Here is an 8,030-nt window from a genome sequence, read left to right on the forward strand (position 1 = left end):
TTCTAGGCTCTCTATCCGGCATGTTACACATATTTTTAGCAATGGATCGACCAATAGCTTGAGCAAAGGTTGCCAAGTCACCTAAGTGAGCAGGTATAGTGGGGACATGCAATTGTGGAATGGGGGTTTGCATTGGGTTGGCGTATATGCAGCCCTTGGGTTCCAAATTGGGTACGATGTTGTCCCATGTGGTGGTCCAAAGTTCATATGTGTGGCCTTAGGCATAGCAGACATCAGATGTGACATGCTAACGCTAGCTGGTATGGTCCCATTGAAATAAGAGCTTGGATGTTGTGGTTGTAGAGCATAAGTTGTTGAAACAATGGGAGGGGTAGGAGCTATATGAGTACAAGGACCCATAGGTGCATAAGAATGAAACACACTTGTAGGTACTGTTGCAAGCGTTGAGCTACCATGTAGTAGTGCTTTACTAACAAATGAGGTCCATGGCGTGTTTTTTGTCATGCCCATCACTGGGGTAGGCTGTGGTGTCATCAAGAGAAATGGGAGCTATACTTGGAAAGGTAAAGCTATCACTTGTGGGCGTAGATTGTACTGAGACCCCTGGCAAAACAACACATGGAGGATCCATTGGACTTACCGAGAGAGTCTCCATTTGTGATAAAGTTGGGGTTGCTTAGCCTTCCTTGTATTCAAGAATCTTATGAGAACCGTTGAAGGCATGTGGATCCCTTTGTTCTGCCTCTCTAGCTCAATAACCCTATGGATGACATCATGAACTCTTTGTTGTTGGTTCTCTATGCTAGTAGCACCCTTGTAAATTGTAGGACACCTAACCAACCAACGTGATAGGTGTGACCTGTGTATAGGTCGGTTAAAGTCTCCGTTTGTAGTTCATACTCCTAGTTCTCATTTAGAAATGCTCCATCTAGGATTGAAGTGCTAGGGGTGTCCTTTAAACTAAATGCAATGTGGCTCCCCATGGGTGACCCTTAGTGGTTGCTAATTTAGGAGCACTCGATTGCTCGCATAGCATGGACGTTGACATAGGGACCTTCACTTTAGCTCTCTTCGTTGCCATACCTTACGTAGGCTCTTGATTTCCTTTTCCCTAGCCGCAATGATATATCGCTCAACCTCTTGCACTTCGCAAGGCTTCTCCCATCAGGTAATATAACCTCGGAGGTGGTTAGCTCTGAAGAGTCAGGGGGTGCAGTGAATGATTATTCACATGCACACTCTTCAGGAGCATGGGTCTACATTGGTCATGAATGGCGAATTTACTTCCCCCCCCCCTTCATTCACATCGTTAGCTCCATGTTCGGAGCGAGTGGGTCTACTGAAAGTATCTGTTAGCGGGTACGCCGCGACGGATGATGGAGCACAGCGAGAACACTGACCAACAAACTGTCAATCCGAGGACGTAGCTGACCCGACTAGGGCATGGAGGCAATCTCTGGGTTGTCAACCCTGAGCTAGACACGAACAACACTCTACAGTCACTTATCCTACCACAACACTACCATAAAGCAAAGAAACAGACAACGCATCCTACGAAACACTACAAGCTCGAAACAGTCTCAAATCATATCAAAATGACTCGAAATCGGAGGGCAAGACTCACAAGGACATATCCTATATGGCCAAACACCTAAACCCTGAAAATCATAACTGTAAGACCTCTAATCGCTGTCGCGATAAACTCAAAACAACAATTTCCAAAGTGTCCGGAACTGATCTACAAAGACATCAACACGAAGAGCTTCTCGCCCTGATTCTAACAACTACTCGATCATTCAGAACGAATGTCGTTTGAGGTACTTACGACCAAATATAGCTCGTAGCAGGCAGGCTCGCGATGTGGTCCTCGGCTTGCATTGCTTGCGTCGACGCGGAGAGCTCCTCGATGCTAACACGCTCCTACTCTCATATCTGCAATGTGATTAGTGTACGCGACGGTGTGTGTGCGTGAAGCTCACTACTGTGTGCTGGAGAACCCACGACTGTATATTAATTGAGATAACATAATGTGTCCCTTACAAAGCCTTGGGTTTTAGCTTATATACCAAGCCTTCAAACCTAATGTCCAGCCAAATGACCTGAATTGTCCCTAGGCTTCTACAGAGCTTAATTACAAGAAACTGAGTTGGCTTTACTCATTATACAAGCATCTGCGGCCAAAATACAAGTGCCGATTTAAAATATGAGGTTCCCGTGAACATTACAAAAGTGGCCGTAATGGCTCAAAATAATAATAACGGGATATTCGATGACGTCCATGAACTTGTATCTTCATGTTGCAGCATCCATCTTCATCTTCATTACTTCATCACCATCTTCATGTGGAATCTTACAGAATCTTTGAGGAATCTTTATGGAAACGTTGTTGAAAGGGAGTCAACGTTGTTGAAAGGGAGTCCTTTCAACACTCTCCCCCTCCGAATTCTTGTCGTCCCCGACAAGACCCTATGTCTTTGCTGGCCTTGACGAGTTCTTGATGTCTTGGTGTTGGTTGAAGTTGTTGTGGCAGCCTCTTCTGCAGTTGGTTGCTTTGCGTGATGTTAAAGCTGCCTTGAAGTTGTACCTATAGTGTATTTGAAGCCTGGAACTCTCCCCCTCTGATTGGTTGTAGTATCTTGAATTGCATGAGGTTGTATCGACTTGTTGGTGCAGCAGTTCGTTGTCATTGTAGCTCGAGTTTGCTCTTCCTCTGGTTGTTATTTGGAATTCGTACCTGTAAGTTGACTTGAAGCTTTGTCAAGCTGTTATTTGGCATCTCCCTTTTGACTTGGGGATATCGTGGTTCTTCTTGTTTTTGTTGTTATAAAAAATAAAAGAGTAAAAGTAAAATGTAGCGTATATACAAAATGAAGGTCTTGGATACCTGGATAAGACTAAAGGGAAAAACCCAGTGGGACAAAATGTCTTTATTCATAATTAAATGCGAGGCTATATGTACTTAGGTTCTGATGTTATAGAGTAATGCTAAGTTAAAGTACATATGGCCATATGGCTACTAGTATGGGCTTGATATACATGGATAAGTGTTAGTAGCTTGAAGTCAGAGTCATTGTTATTGAGCAAAGACTTATAAAACCTGTTTTCGCTTGGTCATCGTCATTTGTTTGTGTAAGTGCATGGGTGGAATAAAAAAGAGTGCCTAATGCATATGTCCAATGATGGGACATCTATATGCTTGCACAAAGTTATGCATGTTAAACAAGATGCTGTGCGAGAGAAGAGTATTGATGGGTTCTTCATGGAGTTAGTGTAGCGAGCAAAACATATAACATGAGTGCTTCAAAAGCTTTCACTACTCACAGAAGGGTTTTTGTTGTCGAGGTTTCTCCACTCTTCCTCACTGTGTCAAGTGCGTGAGTGTTTTTTTTTTTGGACGACTGTCTTCTCCACCTTATATATTATATGGACTTTGACTCTTATGCTCACCTCTTCCAGCATGAGCGACAGGACTTTATGTATGCTCAACTCTCCAGCTTGAGCTTATACCTATTAGCTAGACTCATAGACCACAGAAAAATATTAACTTGAAGCTTGGGTCTGACACTTTGCTCATTTAGTGGCTTAGCTGCGCGAATCTAGACTCTTATGCCATGTAAGTTTAATGGCGACTTGGAATTACCTGATCGCGGCCTGAAATCCAATTCCATATGCTTTTGATGTTTAGGCCTTTCTCGTTAGTTTCTGTTTGAGATGCCATGTTGTCCAATACATTGGCATATATCTGCTCTTCATTCCTTGGTAGCAAATTGTGGTTGCTTGATGAGACAGGTAATGATGTTGAAGCAATGGTTGATGAAGTCTTCTTCTTCCAGATAGTGTTCTTCAAAACTGTGACCTCCGCATTTACCGTTGCTTTCTTTTTGTTGTTAAGAGGCTGTAAAGGAGTTGTGTATCTTTCTTGTTGTTGAGCCTCAATCGCGGATTTTGGAACCCACATTGTTCTTGGGCCTGGTGTGATCTCCTTTGCCACTTGCCTTGTTTCTTCTTTGACTTGATGGTACCTTGTCTTTAATTTCCAAATATGGCTGTTACTTTTGTAAAAGCCGTGCTCTTGTAGTAATTGACGAGGGATCCATCTATAGGTTGTAGTACTCTTGGGTGTAGCGGCTGGCTGCTCTTGATTTCTTGATGTTTCTTGTTTTTCCTTGTTGATTCCTTGATAAGCTACTACCTTAGGTAACCAGATTTGAAAGTTACCCTCATAGAATCCTTGTGCTTCGAGTAACTCGACTGGAATGAATCTTTGGACTTGCTTGGAGGTGATCTTCACTTGACTTTGTTGGGTAGTTTGGTAGAATTTTGATTTCATTACCCAGACTTGTCGTATGGTTTGTCTAGTGGAAGACCTTCTCTTTTGCTTTTTGTACCTGTCCTTTCTCTTGGTTGAGTTATGTGATTGACGTTGACGGCTTTGTTGATTCCTGATTGAGTGGTTGTCATGGGATGGATATCGCCAGGCTGTTATCTTGGGCTTGTTGACCCAAACATCTGAATTTCCTTTCTTGTAGCCTTGTGCAATAATTGACTCGCTTGATGTGATCCATCCTGCTACCTGTGCTTGTTGAGGTTGTTCCTACGATTGTATCCAAATTGGATCATTAACTTTAATCTGTGCCTTGTATACTAGCACTTGGTTGACCTGTTTTGACTTCCTTTGGAGACTTTTGGGCGATGGAAACTTCGGTTGATAGACTTTTTGATTCGGTTTCCATTGTTTTGTTGATGGTTTGGCTTTTGATGTAGAGGCTTTGTCTTGCACTTGCATTCGCTGGGCTAGAGACTGTGGGCTTACTTTAGCTTTGCCATTTTCAATAGCCAAGAATCTTTGAATTGTTGTAGGCTTGACCTCTGTTGCCACTTGATAGCTTATCGTGATGACCATTGTTGAAGATTCAGGCTCGTCTTCAAAGACTTGTGCCCATGGCTTGGACAAAATCAAATGTGTTCCCATTTGTCGAGAATCTACCACCAAGAATTTTTCTTTGACATTCTGTGAGTGTAGTTGGAGAGTAGCTTCTGCAATCCCCATACTTATAACATCTACTTCAGGTGAGAGATTTACCTTTATATGAATATCATAAAGCTTTGGCTTACCTAGAAGTAACCACATGCCATATGACATGACATTAGTCGTGGAATTTGTATCAATTTCTGCCATAAAATTCATCTTGACTCCGTCTTGTGCACTTAGCAAAAAGTTGATCTTCTTTGGTACTAGATTGCTTGTGTTCTCTTGAGTGACTTGAGCAATCTTTGGCCTGGACTCCTTGTCGTCTTTTTGTTCATTGTTCACACTTGTGAGTTCATTTGTGTGTTCTAGCTCCTGCTTGACCACCATTTCCTCTGATATGTCTTTTGGAGAGACAAAATCAGCATTTGGTTCCTGTTCAGTCATAGGCTCTTCTTCCTCGACTTCAGCTGTTGAAATGTCACCAATAGTGTTTGAACTTCCTGTCACTTGTTGCACCTCTTCTTTGATTGATTCCAAGTCTTCATATTGCTCGTTTGTAGGCGCTGGACCTGAAGCATCTTCTTTGGATCTTAGCCCTTCTTCCTGCAACTTTGCTTTGTTGACTTGCGGCTCCTCCTTTGTACTATGCATTCGAGTTGGATAGTTTGTAATCAAGTGTGTTATTGCACACTGATCGCAAAGAGAACCTATTTCTATATGACCAGTATTCGGGCTAGGTATCTGGTTTTGTGTTATCCCCATAGCTGATAACCCTGTTTCGAACTCATACTCAGATTCGTCATCTGTCTCACCCATAACCCTTAGCATGTAGTAGGGGACTATGTCATACCCATTCTCATCGCAAAATTTTGTTGGTGTGGTCTCATTAACACAGACATCCAAAGTAGCCAATATCTGAGTCCACTCTAGCGGTTCTAACGCCTCTTCCAGAAAAGGTTCTCTTATGTAAGCATCATCTTCTAAGACCCTCTCTAAGGAATTCTCATTTCTCCCAAAGTCACTACACTCCGATGCTCCGCACATCCATATTTCTTTCTTTTTGCCCATCCACGGATGGTCTGTTGATCCACTTTGTGTTGCAGAATCAAAATCTTCCACGGGCGTTCTGGTTACATCTTGGTAACTATGATTTCTCATATTTACCCGTGTTGTGGTTTCAACATGTCTCAAGTATAGATAATCATAACCCCAATCTTGTACCATCTTGAGTTGCCTAATGAATGGTCTTCCAAGGATGATTTCATAGTTATTTTTCTTGCCAAAGTCAACTATGGCAAAAGTATGCACATACTCTATACCACAAGAAGACACCACTATCGCTTCTAGCAATCCCATGGGTCTTTCCACATGCCCATCTGCTAACTTGAATTTTATTTTGATTGTTCTAAAGGCGGGTCTACCCCATTTCTCCCATATTCGTTTTGTTGCTATGGCAATTCCTGCTCCACTGTCAAGTATAGCTTTTGTTTCAATCCCATTGTACTCGACAGGCAAGGCATTACCATCTTCTCCTTCATAGTACTCTCCTACTTTGTTCAGAGGTACCTGTCTTACATTTGATCTAGGCTTCTCGATCTCATCGAGCTCTTTTTCCAGGAACCTTAACGGGCTTTTGATCCCAATTTTTTCCAAGAATTTTCTTATATCCGTCCACATACTTGGCCTGATTTTTAAAAGTTCTGCCAACGTAATTGTGCACTTCACTGGTGTGGATAGCAAGTCAGTCAAAATTTTTGTGTCCAATTCTTTTGTCCCTCCTAGCCTCAGTGATGGAACTCTCACAATCTCAGACTTTGCCTCAAAATCTCCCATGTACTGTGGCAAAGTTCTTAACGATGCAGGTCTACTATCTTCGGAGGCTATCGATCCTACATCACCATAATATGACCTCACATCCACACTCATTTGTGGTCTATCTAATGCGATTTCAGGAAATGGTGCTGGTCCAGCATCCTCTTCTCTTTTTTGGGCATCTCGGATAGCCTTCCATAACTCCTCTGGCCACTGCTCCTCAACTATAGGAACATGAGGTGGGAAATCCCTCATTGATTCATCTGTTGTATTTTGGACTACCCTCGAGTCTTGCGACCTTGGCAGTGGTTCTTCCCTATGATCTACCTCTTCTCTAGGCAATTCGTCTACTTTAATGCTCTCATCTTTGTGCACTGGGGTGACTATCCTATCCTTCACTTCTGGTGGAGGTGGTTCTAGCAATGCTTGAGCAGTTTTAATGAGCTACTTACACATTTCTAGCCTCTGCTTCTCTAGTTCAGGATAAGGATAAGTCATCCATCTTTGTTCTAAGGTCTGTCTATTTGCCAATCTAGCCTCATAAGCCTGTAAAACCGCGTCTAAAGGCTCATTCACTTTGTCCACTAGGACAGATCCTCCTGAACTAGCACTCTTGGGTGCTTCAGTTGGTTTAAGGGTTTCAACTTCCCTTTGCTATGTCTGTTGCTCTTGAGTTGTTTCCAACTCAGCTGTAACAGCCTTTTCTTCTCCTTTCTCCCTTTCTAGTCTCGCTTTCAGTCTAGTCCTTCTTGCTCGTCTAGAGTTTCTACGGCTTTTGGAACTCTTACTAGTCTCTCCATCTGTAGGCTTCTGCTCTTGCACTTTTGCTTGTGCTCTTGTGACAACATTTATTGGAGCAACTTGCTTACTTTCATCTTCTTCTTGTTTAAGCACCTGCTCTTTTGCAATGGTTTCTTGCTCTGTTGTTGTTGTCGTCTCTCCTTTTGTTGCGGCTCGTTCTTTCTTTGATTCGCTGGTAGAAGGAAATGTAACATGTGGTTGCATTTTACCTGTCTTTCTTGGATTCTTAGGACAATCTAAAATCATATGTGTGATTGCACACTCACTACAATATACATTTATCATGATATCATGGTGTGGACAATCCTTAATCAAGTGATCACTACTAGCACATTTGTCACATGGACGTATTGGTTGTTGTGGCAATACTTGATATTGACCTTGAAGTGGCCTCTGATCTACCACATTTCTTTCTATTTGAAGCTCATGACTCACATATGCATTTCTAGAAGCTATAGGTCTTTCACTTAAGAACACTTGTTCC

This window comes from Adiantum capillus-veneris, chromosome 4, assembly GCF_014529385.1.
Source record: "Adiantum capillus-veneris isolate H3 chromosome 4, ASM1452938v2, whole genome shotgun sequence".
Lineage (NCBI taxonomy): Eukaryota > Viridiplantae > Streptophyta > Polypodiopsida > Polypodiales > Pteridaceae > Adiantum > Adiantum capillus-veneris.